The 18,915-nt window shown below is 45.4% G+C and overlaps 1 pseudogene; it reads right to left on the reverse strand.

The window, feature by feature from the left end:
* Positions 1-6,436: 6,436 nt before the first annotated feature.
* Positions 6,437-18,915, reverse strand: part of LOC123115005 (wall-associated receptor kinase 3-like) — a 31,181-nt pseudogene continuing 18,702 nt past the window's right edge.

Genomic DNA, 18,915 nt, shown 5'->3' on the forward strand with positions numbered 1-18,915 from the left:
AAAGGGCAGGCGCTGCTACTTCCCAGCAAGACACGCATCGCACAGCTCGTCGACATGCTCGATGTGAGGTAGCCCACAAACGAGGTTGCCTCGCACCATCTTCCGCAACCCGTCGAAGTGCTGGTGTCCTAGCTGGGCATGCCAACGCCACGCGTCGGAGACATGGCCCATGGCAAGGCACACAGGATGCACGGGTCGAAAGAAGAGCTTGTAGAGGTGGTTTGGCAAGCGGGTTACCTCGATGAGCAGCCTCTTCTACTGGTCGCGCACGGTGAGAACACCACGCTAGATGCTGATGTCGAACCAGCCCTCGTCGAGCTATCCAACACTCACGACGGTGCTCTTGAGCGCCGGGATGAAGTAGACGTCCGTGAACGCCCTATGATCACCTCCTTTGTCGGCGAAGATGACGGTCCCGCGCCCGTGGGATCTCCACCATAGATCCGTCCATGAACCGTACCTTCGCGGTGATTGAGCGGCCCACCTCCACGAACACGTCGACCGAACCAGTCATGTGGTTCATGGCACCGATGTCGAGGAACCAACCCTCACTTTGCTTGCCTCCTGCAAGCGTGGGTGTGGTCACGGCTCTCTCCTCGTTGAGGAAGACGTAGCCGCACACACACTCCGTTGTCACGGAGCCATCTCCCATCAACATGGTGGATCCCGAAAACTTTGTTGTCGGGGTGTGGCTGACCTGAGTATCCGTGCGCTCCTGCACGTAGTCGATGGTCGCCAGCATCATGGTCAGAGCATGGTCCGCCATATGCGTCGTTGTCGCGCCAACTTGCGCGACCTCGTCGGGTCCCGTGGTATTTGGGGACATCGTCACCGGGGTGTGGCTCCCCCACACCCGAGCCTTCATCGTCTCCCAGTCGACAAGCCCCGAGAACGTTGTTGTCGAGGTGTGGCCTATCACTGGAGTGATGGTTCCCGTGGATGAGTTCCGTGCCTCCTGCACGGAATGGGTGGTTGTCGAGGCCGTGGTCATGAGAGACGTTGTGCTCTCCTACACGGGCTCTACTCTTGCCAGCATCATTGCCGGCCCGCCGTCCACGTCATCCTGGACGAGGTTTGTTGTTGCTGCGGCTGCCTCGTCGGCTTTCCTCCTGTGTCAATCCCGGATCTAGTGACCCGACATGTTACAGTAGAGGCACTTGCCACTGTTGCCAGTGCCTTGCCCTGCCTGGCTTGGCTTGCGACCACGGTTGCTGGCACTGCTCTAAGTGCAACCTCTGCCTCTGCCGCGACATCTACTTCCTGTGGGGACGCCTCCCCCATTGCCGGAAGAGCCGTCCTGGCCGCACTGCTGAAGGCGTGCGTCCCACTGCTCCCAGGAGAGCAGTAGTTCGCTGTCGGCGCGGTTGTTGGCTTCGTCTCCATGCTCCTCGACGACCTTGAGTTGCCCTACCAGCTCCTCGATCGTCATGGTGGAGAGATCCACCAAGCTCTCGATGGATCAGGCCAGTTCCTTGTACTGCCTGGGGACGGCGCGGAGAAACTTGAGAATCACCATCTTTTTGTCCATGGGATCTCCGAGCGTTGCGAGCTCAGTGACGAGACCTTGTAGCCGCAAGGCGAAGCCGTCGACTTGTTCACCGGCCTTGAACCGGATCTCCTCGTACTCGAGGTGCAAGGTCTGGGCCTTCGACTCCCGTACGCGCTCCACGCCGATGCGCAGAGTCTTGATGGTGTCGCATGCTTCCTTTGCCATCTTCTTGGCGCCAAGGGTGAGCGCCATCTCTGCTGGGACAGAGTGCAAGATCGCCTCCATCGCCAGCCGGTCCTCCTCGTACTCGACATCGCCAGTTTCCATGGCTTTCCACATATGCCGCGCCTCCATGATGACTTTATGTAACACCCTGAATCCGATGTGCCAGGTGTCTTCCAGTTATTCGCCGTCGTTGCATGTCATTTTCTTGCGTGTTGCATTTTGCCATGTCATCATCTGCATTTCTTCTGCATGTTTCTCAAAACTTGCATCCGTCCGGATCCTCCCAGTTCTCTCCTCTGTCCGTTCTGAGCACAGACACACTCGCACGCGCCCGCGGCACCTCCCAGTTTTTGTTTTGTGAGCTGCCGAAAAACGTTCTCAGAATGGGTCAAGATTTGCCGAGTGGCCTTGGTATATCACTGGTAGACCGCCCGTCAAATTTCGTTCCATTTGGAGGTCGTTTGATGCCCCAACGGTTAACCGAAACCCCTTTTTCTCTTGCAACCCAGCACCAAACCCACCTAGCCCATCTAACTCCCCTCCATGCTCTCTGCAGTTCGATCACGATCGTGTGGGCGAAAACCTCACCTCATTTGGACTCTCCTAGCTCCCTATACCTATATAAACACCTCCCCCTCCATTTTCGGATCAAATTCGACCCTAACCCTAGTCCAAACCTCTCCCCGCCACCGGACAAATTCCCCACCGACGGCCAGACGTGTCCTCCCTCCCCAGCCACCTCACTTCGGCCAATCGTGGCCCGCCACCTCAGCACCGCCGCCTCCCTCAACCTATCCCCGCCTGCCACCTGTCCAACGCCCGTCCTGCGCGCCACCGCGGCCCGCCGGACCCGGATCGGGCCCGCGCGAGCCCATTCGCCTGCACCGCTCGCCCAACTCCTCCCCGTCCCGCGCCATCCGTCGCCGGCTCGCCGGAGGCACTGCCAGTGACCACCTCGCCACGAGCTCGACGTCCGTGCCCCGCCTCCCTCGTCAGACTCGCTGGTGAGCCGCGCGCCGCCCCCGTCCGGCTTCCACCTCTCTCTTCCTGACCCCGTCTCTCTCTCGCACAGGGTCGCCGGCCCCGTCGCCGGAGTTAGCCAGGCCGCCATCGCCGAGCTCGTCGCCGGCCTCCTCGGCCTCTACCTTCACCGGATCCGGGACCCCCACGCCCGGATCTATCCGTTCCCATCGAGCTCCGCCGCGCCCGTCGCCGGAATCCCTCGCGCCGCGCCCACCGGACTTCCTCACCGTCGTGGCCTCCATCGTTGTTGCTCTATCCGACACGCGCAGCCGACCCACAATGACGCCAGCCCTCTCCACTGCCCTGGGCCTCGGCCCGCTAGGTGAGAATCCCCCAGCCTGCCCCATTTCTCTATCCGACGCCCTGGGCGTAGGATAGTATCATGCGCTCACTTTTGTTGTCTGCGATTTCGGCCAAGTCCCTAAGGTTCTGCATTATGTTAGCATGTTTGAGTGGTTGTTACTTTGTGTATGAGTTCCCAAATGTTATGATCTTGATATGTGAACGTTTATCTCGCGATGCTCTTCATGTTAGTGTATTGTGGTATGCTTGTTAGGATTCATCTTGATGCCTTAATCTTCGTTGCAAAACTGCTATATGATATAATCTGCTGAAATCTGCTGATTGATAACATGATTTGTGCATCTTGTGAGTGCCATAACTTTGTCCCTATTGACGCTATGATGATGATCTTGATATGCACATGTGATGCTCTTCATGCTCTAAACGTTTGTGTGATTTACATTCATGTTAGGGTGCATCTTGACATATTAATCCCTGTTGCAAAGGTCCATGTTGCTGTTAACTACTGAAAACTGCTGTAACTTGCTGATTTGTCATTTTTGTTACATTTTGTGTGTTCATCCTATGAGCATGATGTCTACATGTTTTAGGAGCATGTTTATGCCATATTTACACGGGTGCAATCCATGTATTTTTATATGCCATGTAGTGAGTGCATCAAGCTTGTGAAGTGGGTCACTTGCTGTTAACTTTCTGTCAATGTTGAAACTGCTATATCATGTTGCCATGTATGCACACAACCTTATGATGCTACCAATTAATCCATGCATAATCTGGAGATGCTTAGTTGATATGTTTTGTTGTATATGCTATATCCTATCATGCCATGCCTCTTTATGCCCTATATATGTCCTGTAACATACATTTTCATTGCCATGAACATGCTTATATAATGTTCCAAATTCCTGTTAACTTCATGATGCCTTGTTGTGAGCTTGTTTTTGAGTGATACATGCCTCTTCTGGAGATGCTCCAATTATATGTTTTGAAGTATGTTATGATTACTATTTCACATGCCATGCTTGCTAATTTTGGATGTCATATGCCTCTGTTCCATGCTTGCAAACATGCTATCATAAGGTTGCTGTTTTACACTTGTTGAAATTGTTTCAACATTCAATTTTGTCATGTTGGTTCCTACTAATCCATGAGCCTTTTGTATATGATGCCATGATGTTATTTTCTCTTTGTTATGTGTGCTTTGATTCCATTCCCTTGGTTGCTATGTTTACTTGCTATAGCTTGTCTCTTTCTTACTCTCAAGTTGTCATCATATTAACTCTGCTCATGCGTATGTTGCTGTGTTATAAAGTTGCATTTTTCATTGATCATATTGGTTTAATCTTGATGCCTATGAACCTCAACCTTGATGATATTTGAAGTATGTTATCTGTACATAAAGTGCATGTCAAGTTTGTGCTCATTTGTTTTCTGTAGCATGTTGTTTTGATGTTTGCAAAGTGCCTACTTGCTGTTTTGGACAGATTGTGGTTATACTTGTTTGGAGTGTATGTGTTGCACCATTGCTCCGTTTTGAGCATGCTCTATATGAAACTTACTTGATTTTGCATGTAGTTCCATATTATCATGTTGAATCCTTGTTTTGAGAGTGTTTACTTGATGTTTGAATGCATTTTGCATCAATGCCATGTTTAACTTGTTTTGCTCATATCTTCTAGGTCGTAGCTCCGAACTAAATAAACTTTATATATAGAGAGAATTCCTTATTTAACACTGTGCTTAAATGTTATGCCTTATTTGACATCGACAAATAATTTCTTCCCTATATAACAACGAGTCTAAAATTTATGCCTTTTATGGCACTTCTGTCCATTTTGAGCCTAAACGACAGTTGAAAATACAATTTTGCCCCTCATGTGGTATGTTTGTGCCCGCGTGCTGTTTGATGATTTTTTTAGCATCTTTATTAATAATTATTATATTATTATTTGTTGGATTTTCATGTGGAGCTCACATAATTTATTTTGAATGTCTAAGTTTTTTTAGTGCACGATCTCCACGGGAGAATATATGTACGACGAAGCTAAAAAGGCAGTAGGACCGTGCTGTCCGGAGAATGGAGTACTACATCGACTCCTCCTTGTCCGACATCACCGATGGCTCTCACAACCCACGTCGTGTCGCTGACGCTTACCCGAACGCCTACACCAGCGCCAGAGACCGAAAGGGCAAAGGGCCTATGAGGTAGTGGTGAAGCTCAATTCTCTCTCCGTGTTTATTTTCGTTATTAGTAATCTTAGTCTAAAGCTCGTCCGTTTGTTGTATGCTGTATCGTGGTGCACTTTCGGTGATCAGTTACGTGGACTATGTACATTTCTATGTCCATTTGTTGTCTATGTCCGTTTGCTATCGCATTTCTATGTCTGTTTGATAATCTACCTAGTTTAGTTTCATGTCGCCTGCTTTAGTATGAATATATGATATCATATGGATATCAGGTACATGGTTGTAGAGATTTGAGCATTGCCCGGTCAATGTCCGTGGAATCGGCTAGGCGCGTCCGTGGACATATAGGATGCCGGATTTGGCAAGTCCGGTTGTAGATACTCTAGGGGCGGTGAAATGTCGGGTGTGTCTGTCGTGTGTCGTTTCCTCATAGAAAACGTGGATACTTTTTCCCAATACCATCCTCGAAAGGATAAGAAAACGTGGTTACTTCCTGGTGAGAAACATCGATGAGGTTCACCCGCAAAAAAATAAAATAAAAAAATCGATGAGGTTGGTGAGCCGTCCGATGTAGCAGTACTCAACAAACCTGATGTTTTATCACTCTGAGTATTCTTTAGATCTCCTTTCTAAAAAGAAATTATACCGATTTTTCTAAAGGAAGCATATGCACATGGCTGATGAGTTAATAACTGAAAGCACGTGGGTTCATACTGTTGTCTAACATCAACCCGAGTTTGAAACCTTTGGTGAATCGCTACTTGTAGTTTTTTTTTGAACGTTGGTAGAAGGACTGCCAAATTCATTGACCAGAAGAGGAGTAACAAGAACACCTCCAAAGGAGGAAAGCACCGCAACAGGGCTAGTGTGGAAAGAAAAGAAAGAAAACAGAAACCAACCGGCACCAACACAAACCCAAGATCCGCCAGCAACCGTGCACACCATCGAAATCCATCGTCGAGGCCTCCAAGATGACGCCTCCAAGAAGGAAGTGGTATCGAGAACACCGCCATCATCCGATCTAGCTTCGCCAGATCTTAGGTTTTCACCCGGAGACCTCAGCCAGAAGACATTTGCACAATGGTTGCATGTCTAGCACTGGCACACGTATCCACTGCGGTAGTTTCCAAAGACACAGCGGTAGTTGCCAAAGATACGGCGGTACGATCTCAGGCTGCTACGGCAGTGCTCCTCGCCGCGTTCTTGGAGTCAGCCCGGCGTCGCCACCCCCGGCAGTACCATTGTCCACTGCAAACTCAAGAGCCACATAAGTCACCTAAATGCAAGGAAATCACTGATCTTCACTCATCTTGGCGTGTGCGTATGTGCTGTTGCGTGTTTGCTACTGCCGATGTGTGTGTGCGCTATTGCCCCACTAATGTTGTGCGTATGCTACTGCCTCACACACATATATCATATGAGGGGCAAAAGAGTCTTTTCAAGTACCATTTAGGCTTAAAATGGACGAAAGTGTTATAAAGGGCATAAAATTTTAGACTCGTTGTCAGATAGGGAAAAAAGAGTTTTTCAGTGTTAAATAAGGAAACAAAATTTAAGATAGTGTTAAATAAGGAATTGTTTCTTATATGTAACTTGACTAAAATTTCGTGTAGATCATCTTGGTGCATTTTAACTTGCTGTTTAATAACTTGAACATAAGGTTTATTCAGATCTGGACCAATTTCGAAATTTGCATATGAGGACTTACCGGGTTTGTTATATGTTGTTTCCGGCCTCATTTAAACTAGCTTTGATGTGTTGCTCTTGTATGCATCATATCTTACCATGAGTAGCATCATATAGCCTTTGTCATGCATCATGCTCGGTTGAGCATCTTGTCATGTTTATGTGTTGTGTGTTTACCATGTGGTTTGCTCCTTTCCGGTTGTGCTTCTTCTCGATAGTTCTTGTTTTGTTGCGATCGTGAGGATTCGTTCGTCTAAGCTTGGTTCATCTTCGCCCGTTCGTCTTCTTCATGGACTCGTTCTTCTTCCTTGCGGGATTTCAGGCCTCACTACTATCATTGCTATGCTAGTTGCTTCGTTCTATCGCTATGCTGCGTTACCTATCACTTGTTTATCAAGCCTCCCAAATTCCCATGTCGTCCTCTAACATTTTCCACCCTTCCTAGCAAACTGTTGCTTGGCTATGTTACCGCTTTGCTCAGCCCCTCTTATAGCGTTGTTAGTTGTAGGTGAAGTCCAAGATTGCTCCATGATGGACAGGATTATGTTGGGATATCACAATATCTCTTTTTATTTAATGCATCTATATACTTGGTAAAGGGTGGAAGGCTCGGACTTATGCCTGGTGTTTTGTTCCACTCTCGCCGCCTTAGTTTCCATCATACCGGTGTTATGTTCCTTGATTTTGCGTTCCTTACGCGGCCGGGTGTATGGGGACCCTTGACAGTTCGCTTTGAATAAAACTCCTCCAGCAAGGCCCAACTTTGGTTTTACATTTGCCTAACAACCTATAACTTTCCCTTGGGGTTGCAAACTCGAGGGTCATCTTTATTTTAAACCCCCGGGTCAGTGCTCCTCTGAGTGTTGGTCCAAACTAGAGCCCTTTGCGGTGCCCCCTCAGGGAAACTTGAGGTCTGGTTTTAGTTGTACGGATTGCTCATCCGTTGTGCCCTGAGAACGAGATATGTGCAGCTCCTATCGGGATTTGTCGGCACAGTCGGGTGGTCTTGCTGGTCTTGTTTTACCATTGTCGAAATGTCTTGTAACCAGGATTTCGAGACTGATCGGGTCTTCCCGGGAGAAGGAATATCCTTCGTTGGTTGTGAGAGCTTATAATGGGCTAAGTTGGGACACCCCTGCAGGGTATAAACTTTCGAAAGCCATGCCCGCAGTTATGTGGCAGATGGGAATTTGTTAATGTTCGGTTGTAGAGAACTTGACACCAGATTCAAATTAAAATGCATCAACCGCGTGTGTAGCCGTGATGGTCTCTTCTCGGCGGAGTCCGAGAGGTGAACACAATTTGGGTTATGTATGAACATAAGTAGTTTCAGGATCACTTCTTGATCACTTCTAGCTTCTCGACCGTTGCATTTCTTCTCTTCTCGCTCTTATTTGCGTATGTTAGCCACCATATATGCTTAGTCGCTGCTGCAACCTCACCACTTATCCTTTCCTTACCCATTAAGCTTTCCTAGTCTTGATACCCATGGTAATGGGATTACTGAGTCCTCCTGGATCACAGATTACTACAACAACAGTTGTAGGTAAAGGTTATGCGATGATCATGACGCGAGAGCGATGTTACTTGTTTCGGAGTTCTTCTTCTTCTTCTTCTTCTTCGATCAGGGGATAGGTTCCAGGTCGGCAGCCTGGGTTAGCAGTTCCACAAGGACGACTCCAAAGCTGTAAACATCACTTTTCTCAGTTAATCGGCCTGTGTAAAAGTACATAGGATCCCAATATCCTCTCGTACCTTGCGCCCTTGTGGTAACCCTAGATATATCCATCGGAATGTAATTTGAAGCTCCAAAATCTGCTACCTTTGCCGTCAGAGTATCATCCAACAATATGTTAGCACTCTTGACATCCCTATGGATTATAGGGATTGAAGCAGCCGAGTGAAGATATGCTAGGTATTTTGCTGCCTCAATGGCTATCCGCAACCTGTTATCCCAAGACAATGATTTTGGTCCTTCTACATGAAGATGCTCGTAAAGGGTTCCATTAGATATGAACTCATAGACCAACATTGGGACTTCAGTTTCAAGGCAACAACCATATAGTTTAACAACATTTCTATGGTTGATTTGTGATAGGATAGCTACCTCATTGATCTCCATCCGCACGATGTTTTTGGGTTTCTTGATGGCTACAATATGTTGGTTCGATAAAATCCCTTTGTAAACAATACCATGTCCCCCACCTCCAATGACGAGATCATTATCAAAACAATGTGTTGCCTTCTCTAGCTCTTCCAAGGTTATGATCATCCTTTCTGCAATACCAGCACTTTGGGATACAAACTATTGCAATAATTGTCCGTGATTTTGTTTGAAGAACTTGCGCTTTAACATTTTAGCCCTCTCGTATTTTAGTTTCTTCATAATCAACAACCCAAGCAGAAACAGAAGTACGACTCCAGCTGCAGCAACAACAACTCCTACAACGGCGCTCGTACCTGAAAGTATACACAATATAGTTACATGTTATTGTTCTACATGGACCATAATACATATAGCAAAAACGTTGCAGTGTTTCTCACCTTTAAACTGTTTGCGGCGACTGCCTAGAGGAGACAAGAAAAAAGGGAGGGAGTATAAAATTAGAATATATAATAGTATAGATAAGCAATAATGCAAATTAAGCTCGCGTATGTGTGCGAGATGCTTCCATGCTAACCTTTACATCCATCCGCGGTGTAAGGGTTGCCGTCATAACCGTCACTACAATGGCATGAATAACCTCTGATCCTTGGTTTGCAGAGGCTATTGTTGCTCCTACAGATGCCGGGACACATGGCATACTGGTGATGCCAACTCACATTGGCTGGTGCATGTGAGTTAATAGGTTGCAACTGCAATATTTCCCAGTCTAGAACAATTTGAACCTCCAACCTAGGAGCAAGATATTTTGTTGACAGTGACCGTGACAGCTGGGAGTAGACCCAATGCTTGTTGAACCACCCTTGCTCTGCAATGAGTGCGTATGAATGCGGCAATGCCTCATCCCATACGCTATTGGGGTCCATTCAATCAATCCAGAATTCACTAGGCATGCCGTCCCTAGACATGGTGATCTGGGCCTGGCAGCATCCATTGCCGAAGCAGTACTCACCGTTGTCATCGATATTGGGAGATGACCTTGCATCATAGGCTCTACTCTTGTTTGAGGAGCAGAAGAAGGAGCAACTACTAAGGATGACCCGGTTATTGCCAGCACTGGACAACCCTGCCTGCACCCTGCAGCCAATGACGATAAGCTCATTGCGAGTTGATAACGTGTAGGGCACATTGTCTCCATGGCTAATCCCAAAATTGATAACATTAACACTGGCTACCCCGCCATAGATGCCATGCACTCGGTTGCTGTTGATGACTCGCACGGTGCTATTGTGGAGGGAGATGTCAACAACTTGAAGAGTGCTGAGCATCAGTCGTGCGGGGTTGTAGCTTGTGTCACAGGTGAGGTTGAACCCTGGCAGATAGCACTTGTGCGAGCCAATGCCGAATGGGTATGGCACACTCATGTTGCCACATAACCTGCTACAGCTATCTGCAGGTGCATATGCTTTGCCTGCATTAGTTTTTGAGGAATGACAATATGTTTCCCTACTCTATGCATTTTAAAATTTCAAAAGTATTCTACCTGTACAGAGTGGAAAAACAAGAAGGACAAGGCCAATACAAAAGCATTAATCCCATGTGGAAAGAAAAATAAATAAATAAAGGCTTCAGCCCGTGATTGAACTCCGAGGTGGGATTTTCTCTTCACTCTACATCACAATTTCATCCCTAAGTTTCTATGCAAACATTAATTAACCATAGTTTTTAATTTGATATAACATATATAAGTAGCATGCAAGCATCTCAATCAGAGTATATGCATGTACTCTAGCTACAAAAAACAAGAAGAAAACAAAGGTATAGATATTAAATAAAAATACATCCTATACTTAAATCATATCAATATTTTCCTTTTATGTAGTGGGCACGTATATCTATACAAATCATTTTATAGGAAGAATAATGCATGAACACATGTAGATCAATACCATAACAAAAAGAAAGAAAACCGGAGATATATACTACATGATGGGCCAGCAGTGATTACTGTTTGTAGACCGAACTTCTATTATATTTATATAGTCCCTCTTTATTGTTGGATGCAAGTTGTCTCATCCTGAAGCTTGATAATTTTACTAACATTCACACAACATAGAAAATTATTTCATTAATCAGGTGATTGCCCGGGACCAACATGGTGATAGCGAGAGCTTAAAAAGCTATATCGTGAAATTCTTTAAACTTTATAAGGACAAGGACTACAAACATATGCCCTACATTCCCATGTAATTCCTTCTCTACTTAGTAGCATACCAGTTTTCCATTTCTTAATGGAACTAGTTTTGTATGTTCACTTTTTTGATCTCATTTGCACATCAACCATGGATACTCATTAGGATCATTTTGAGTGATACGTCTACATATTTTTTTGATTCCCAAATAACATCCAAAATATCAGATACTACGCAGCACTACAACAATAAAAAGAAAGTTTTAGTTTATGTATACTTCAACTTCTGTACAAGGGATCAAATGTAAGGACAAGGGGAACGAGAAATTGGAACACAAGTTTGACAACTGGGTCACACATCAAATGGAACATAGTAGCACATTGGGGTAATTTGTCCATATCAATGCAGATGCAGAGCACGTTGTACATAGGGGGGGGGGGTAAATTATGGACTATGGAACTAGGACACGAGTCACCACCGATGGGTACAGATCACGACAACCTGTCAATAGTGGTAATTACATCAACTGCCTTACAAGTGTCATTACTGATGCATGACCTGCTAGCGCTAATACCATGGCACAGATAGGAATCCTGACCCATTAGTCACCATTGACAAAAACTTATTGATGGGTCTCCACCGACAATGTTATGGGCTTTTGACATAAACCTGATCAAGGGCAGCCTGGCATCCAAGACAGGCTTGGGATCGACTTTTCTGCCCAAACCCATCCCGGAAGCCCAGAAAAAAAATCTTTAAATGGGCAAATTTTATTTTTTCAAAAATTAATTTTGTATAGTGGTGAAGTTGGCTTTTCATGAGTGGTGACATGTTCTTTTTTTCTGTACTATTGGTGTGTTCTTTACCAGTGCATATATACTTTTGTATTGCATTATTGATTTGTTGTCGACATATATTCCAATAGAACTTGGCTGTAAAATTCTAACCATGGATAGTGGAGACTACATGTCTCGGTATCCTAAATGACTCACATTTGTGATGCGGGTGTATCATAGTGTAAATATATTCAATATAAATTATGCCATGATCAATTGATAAATATATTTGGAATTGCTTGTCCAGCTAAAAATTTGATATATTCTAGTCCAGTAACTTAGATGGTCTAATTCAAAATCCGTGATTTTATTCTTGTCAATGGTTTTTAGTTTATCCTGAATGGTCTCATTGATCCTTTTTAATTCTATATGCTCACTAAGCTTAGCAAACAATCGTAGATGCTTTGATTTTCTTTTATTTTGTTTTTGAGTGGTTTCCATGCTATGCTAAAAATGAGGTTATAAGTTTACAATTCTAGATCCTTCCAACTACATATCATATATATAACTTTGTGTATCTAAATCTTTTGCAACTATTGTGATACATACTATTTTTTCAATAATTATTTATTTTTGTGCCCATCCAGCATGCTCAACGTTTTATTTATATAGCCTGTAATTTTAAGTTTGCACATTTCCTAAAACTTAACATTAAGAATCAACATATCTTTAGAATATGTATTATTTATTGACCTTATAATTATTTTTCTTTACAAAACAAGAATAAGATTATAAATGTACACTTACGAGCTGTATAATTTATGTATCATTGTTTCATATACTAAAATTATACCACTTTATTACCATAATATATTTGCACTCATATTAAGATTGTTTTATCTTGGTTAAGAAGAGCAAGATTTTTTATTTATCTTAATTAGTTTTTTCTTCTATTTAGGTATATTTAGAATTATATTTTCATACTTACCAACTACATGTGAATTTGATTGATGGGAGATTACAAAGTCATTGCCAAGCACATCATAGTTATTGATATGGGTTTATTAGTCCAAAAGGTCAACCTTGGCGAAGTTGGTTGACATTTTATTAAATCTAGTTTAGCTTTGTATGTTGATTAACAACTATTTGGCAGTGGCACATTTGTTTCTAAATTTGAGTATTATTTATGTCTCTAATGTGCAACTTATGCAGTTTTACAATTGATCATGTGCAACATATATTATAACTAATTTCATTTATAGTTGACCAAGGATCTGAGATCTTTAATATACTACTTGAGTTGTCTTCTCAAAAGGTAAATGTGGAAGAAAGAAAAGGTGCTTACCTGTGAGGATACTAAAGCAACCACCGGGCATGTAGGGGTCGCCATGGGTTCCTTGTGGACACCGACACTGAAATGCACCATCCGTGTTGGTACATTGACCATAGCACCTATTGATTTGGAATTCTGCATGCTTGCACTCGTCGATGTCTATACAGTGTACATATATTAAGCTAGTTAGTGTGAAGCCCATGTCCAAAATCTAAAGTCACGTACATAAATACCTCACATTTATTTGAGTATTTTTTAATAATAATAATAATCACACAAATGTCCCTGCAAATCTTATTTAGTTTAGAATTATATTGATAGTACTTAACTTACCAGAAAGTAAGTATGAATAGTATATGATATATGAAAATAGTTGGATAGTACATCTAATAATTTTTAGGTAGTATGTACAATATTTTTGGGCATTCGTTCACATGCACAATATTTTAACCAGGACTATTAAGGTGGGAAGAAGCATGCAAGCACCAAACTTTATTATAACTAGAGGGAAAATGTACACACCAGAAAATCAGAAAACAAATTATTTTTTATGGCGGTTTTCCATTATTATTATTTTGCGGGGACATAAATTGACAATGTAACGACATAAACTCTCATTGTCCAGATGTCATTAAGCCAAACAACTGACAAAATAATAATTGGTCTTATGAGCTGCACCATGTGCTACTGAATTGTGATATGTAAATTCTAGTCGAGTCAGATTAATCATGTTAGATTGAATCCCTAAAGGAGTACTCCTTTTGTCAGGGTTTACTGGCCCCCTCGTATTTTAAATCAAACCCTGACCATTAATAGTTACATATAAAATATATTCTACAAAAATATATTGTTGTGTTTGCATTCAAAGGAAGTTTCGTACGGTATAATTTTTATGACATATAATTTATATTTTATTAGTTTAATCAATGGTCAAACTTCGCCCCAAAATAAGAGAGAGTCTAGTAAACTAGTATACTAGCTGTTTGTATCAAGTCCGGGTAGCATCGTGTTGGACACGAGTTCATGTTGAGTTGGACGAGCAATGTAAACGCAATTGCAACCAATAGAAAAGTTGCAGGTTCTAGCTACAAAAATCAGATACGGATGTATCTAGACGTATTTCAATCCTTGATACATCCATTTGAGTGACAAGTAATATGGATCGGAGGGAGTATATTCCTCACTTTTGCTATTATTCAGGCGATGCATTTTGTCTTTTAAATCAACCTTTTTTTAATTCTTTTGTGTGTTGTTTGCTACTTGTTTGGACGCCAATAAGTGTCACACGTGTGGGTGTTAGGGAGTCCGCCCACATATTTTTTGTGATGTATAAGAGGAACAGCCCACACACTTACGTGTGGGCAAAACAAGTAATGCCCACACACCTCTTTTTTCCCCTCCCGACCCCTCTCACACGCGTGCGTGTGGGCGAAGTTGATAACGCCCACACGCACGTATGTCAGGCCTCGTACCTCCTAGTCCCGCACGCCACGCGTGAAAGTCACCGCGCGCCCGCAGTTGCCATGATCCAGACCCTCGTCCATGTTCGTTTAACTGCAGTTGCCATGTCGCTGAACTACGGTTGCCATGTCGCTGAACTACGATTGCCATGGTTGCTCAACTACAGTTGCCATGTATGGTCACAAGCATACATGGGCAGTTGAGAGAGTTGCCATGTGCTCACAAGCATGCTAGGGCAGTTGCCATGTAAAAGGAAGAGTTTCCATCTGCTTACGTGCGCGTTAGGGCTATTGCCATGTACGTGCACGTTAGGGCAGTTGCCATGTACCATGCAAAAACACACGGCAACTCGGTAAAAGAGAGTTGTCATCTGCTTACGTGCACACTAGGCAGTTGCCGTGTACCCTGCAAAAAACACATGGCAACTCGGATAAAAAAGAGAGTTGCCACCTTCTTATAAAGCACACTAGGGGCAGTTGCCAGGTGCACTGCAAAACACACGGCAACTAGCAGGTTGGGTGTGACAGAGGAGACGGGCGTGTGGGCGAGATGGCAAATACCCACACACTAGCCCTTGTGCGTGCGTGCAAAGTGGCGTGTGGGCGAACTGCATCTTGCCCACACACCAGCCCCTCCCGTGTGGTGAAACGGTCGTGTGGGCGACCGGGTGAACGCCCACATACTAGGAGAGTCCTACGTGGCACTAGAAACATGCCAAGATGGCGCTTACGAACGGACGCGGATCCACGTGTGTGGGCGCCATGCAAACGCAAACACGTGTGGGCATTAACATTTTCGATTTGTTTTTGTTTATTGATTTCCTAGTCGGTTTTTTCTTTGTCTCTGAGATAACCCACCATTCATGCCGAACAATATATTTTCTCTTTGTTGGTGTGTATTCGTATACATGTTTCTATTGTGCATGCGGGTTTTTGTGTGTGCGCTTTTTGTTATGCACATGTGTGTACTCCCTCCGTTCCTAAATACTTGTCTTTCTAGAGATTTCAACAAGTGACTACATACGGCGTAAAATGAGTGAATCTACACTTTAAAATATGTCTACATACATCCGTATGTTGAGTCCATTTAAAATACCTAGAAAGACAAGTATTTGGGAACGGAGGGAGTATGTGTGTGTGCATGCATCAGTGTGTGTTTCCCGCTGGACGCCCGTGTGGTTGGAATGTAGCACATGACATGGACACATTTTCTAAACCAACAATATGTAGTATTGTACCTTCATTTTGAATTAGTTAGATTTGTTTAAATACGGATGTTTATATAGTCATGCTTAGTGTTAGGTACGTCCGTATCAAAAGAAATCTAAGATAATGCTACACGCAGGGACTCGGGGTTATGGATTCAACGAAATGTAATTGGGTGGCAGTTTATTTATTGAAGATTAGGAGTGAGGCGGGGCTCACCCCATGAAAATCAGGGGTGGAGATTGTTAGCCCAAAACTATGGACTAGCTAGTTCCCCGAGGATCAACCAGGCAGAGGATACACGGCCTAGAGCCAGCGCAAGCTAGCTATACTAGCAGAGGAGGACGTGAACTCAAGGCATCACACACACAGACGCACTAGTAAGAGTGGAGCTCACTTCTACTGCCTTGTACTGAAGCTGAAAATGACTTGAGTTGATTTACATATGAGGGACTAGGGGGGCGCAGAGTTTCTGCACCCGAGCTCAAATGAACTCTGGTGAACAGTAAAATCAAAACTAAATAAAAAAATCAAAAAAATCCTTTTTTTTGGGAGAAATATTGACAAAAGTTTTAAGTGCTTGCAAAAATTCGTCATGAAATCACATTTTTAGAAGGCGTGGCAAAAAAAAAAAACAAAATCGATATTCTCAAAATGCTACTTTCAAAAGCATTTTGGAGCACTGAATTTGTTTTTTTTTGCCATGCCTTACAGGAATGTGATTTCATGATGAATCTTTGCAAGCACTTAGAACTTTTGTCAATGTTTCTCTCAAAAAAAATTGGATTTTTTTTATTTTACTGTTCACCGAGCTCAAATGAATTCGGGAGCAGAAAGGCACTTTCGGGACTAGGGGTCCTTTTATAGGACTTGGAATGGCACTTGCGAGACAAGCACGACGTAAGTGCACAACACCTTCCTATCTACACTAGGAAACTACCACGTAGTTGCATGTACAGCTCTAGTCTACTTCTAGTCAATTTCCTTGCAACTACTAGGAAATTACTTAGTAGTTGCACACCAAGGAAGCTATTGATGTTGCTGCCGCATGCATGCAACCGAAAGACTGAGGTTGACTCAACAATCTCCCCCTCAACTTTGTCGAAGGAGCTTGGTCAGGATGTCCGCCTTCTGCTCACCAGTCCTAATGAACTCCACGATCACCGTGCCTTTCTCGACGCAGTCACGTATGAAGTGATAGCGGAGATCGATGTGCTTACTGCGGTCATGAAGCACTGGATTCTTACAGAGGGAAATCGCCGACTTGTTGTCGACGAAGATGAGCGCAGGGGCGGTGTCCTGATTCAGCATCTCGCCGAGATGGCGAGCAAGCCAAATGCCTTGACAGGCCAATGTAGCTGCCGCGATGTAATCCGCATCGCACGAACATGCGGCGACAACCTTCTGCCTCACCGATTGCCAGCTGATGGGACTATTCCTGGGGAGGAACAATATGCCCGAGGTGCTCTTCCGGGAGTCCATGTCACGAGCATGGTCGGAGTCGTTGTATCCGACCAAACTCTCGCCGTCGCCACGACAATATACGCATCCATGCGTGAGCGTACCCGCGATGTACCGGAGCAGGTGCTTGACGGCAGCGAGGTGATCGCTTGCCGGGGCTTCCATGAACCTACTCAGGTACCCGACAACGAACGTGATGTACGGTCGGGTGTGCACAAGGTACCTGAGGCTCCCGATGATGCTGCTGTAGAGTGTAGCATCCACCGCCTTCTCAGAGCTATCCTTGCTGAGCTTTAGTCGTGCCTCCATTGGAGCGTGCACGCCATGGCAGTCCTTCATGCCTGCTTGCTCGAGCATCTTGGTGGCATAGGCCGTCTACGTGATCATGATGCGACCACCCTCCTGGTTCACCTCCAGCCCAAGGTAGTGCCAGAGCAGCCCAAGGTCGCTCATGCTGAAGAGACTATGCATCTCTCCCTTGAAGAGTTGAACCTCTTCGGGTTCTGCCCCAGCGATGACCAGGTCGTCGACGTAAATGCCGACGATGAGCAGCGTGTTCGCGGTGCCACACGAGTACACGCCGTGCTCAGAAGCACTGCGTGAGAACCCAAGGGATGCGCGGCTTGAATCGAGCTTGGTGTTCCACGCCCTTGGGGCTTGCCCGAGACCGTACAGGGCCTTGTGTAGCCTGTACATGCCCTGCTCGTGGCTCTTGGCAACGAACCCTGGAGGCTGGGAGACGTACACCTCCTTGTTAAGGTCGCCGTTGAGAAATGCCGACTTGACGTCCATGTGGTGTACCTCCCACCCGCGGTGAGCAGCCACGACAAGGATGAGCCGCACGGACTCCAGCCTTGCCACCGGAGCGAACACTTCCTCGAAGTCCACTCCCTCACGTTGCACGTAGCCCTTTGCGATGAGGCGCGCCTTGTGGTTGACAATGGCGCCGTGCTCGTCCTTCTTGACCTTGAACACCCACTTGAGCCCGATGGCTCGGTGCCCACCAGGCAGCATGGTGAGTGTCCAAGTGGCATTGTTGTTGATCGACGCTAGCTCGTTCAGCATCGCGTGGCGCCAGCAATCCTCTTGCTCGGCCTCCACGAATGTGGTTGACTCCTCGCTGGCCATCAGATGCAAGATGTCGTCGTCATCAACGTCCTCTTCCTCGGACTATTGCGGTGTTGCTGCAGCCTCGCCGAGGAGATCCCCCATGCGCCAAAACCCGTGGAGGGCGCCAACGCCGTCGTCGGCGTTGAACAGCTCCGACCTTGCTATTGGCGGGGTTGCGAACTGCCTTCTGGGACACGCCTTGCTTGACGTCGGGGTGTCCGGGGACACCGTACCCGGGGACGATGTTCTCGGGGTTGCGGTTCCCGGATCCACACCTCCCGGGCTTCCCGGGGTCTTGCTTCCGGGGTTTGTAGAGTACATCGGGTACTCCACAGTGAAGGAGCTGCTTGCCGGGGCCTC

Source organism: Triticum aestivum, chromosome 5B (genome assembly GCF_018294505.1).
Source record: "Triticum aestivum cultivar Chinese Spring chromosome 5B, IWGSC CS RefSeq v2.1, whole genome shotgun sequence".
Classification (NCBI taxonomy): domain Eukaryota; kingdom Viridiplantae; phylum Streptophyta; class Magnoliopsida; order Poales; family Poaceae; genus Triticum; species Triticum aestivum.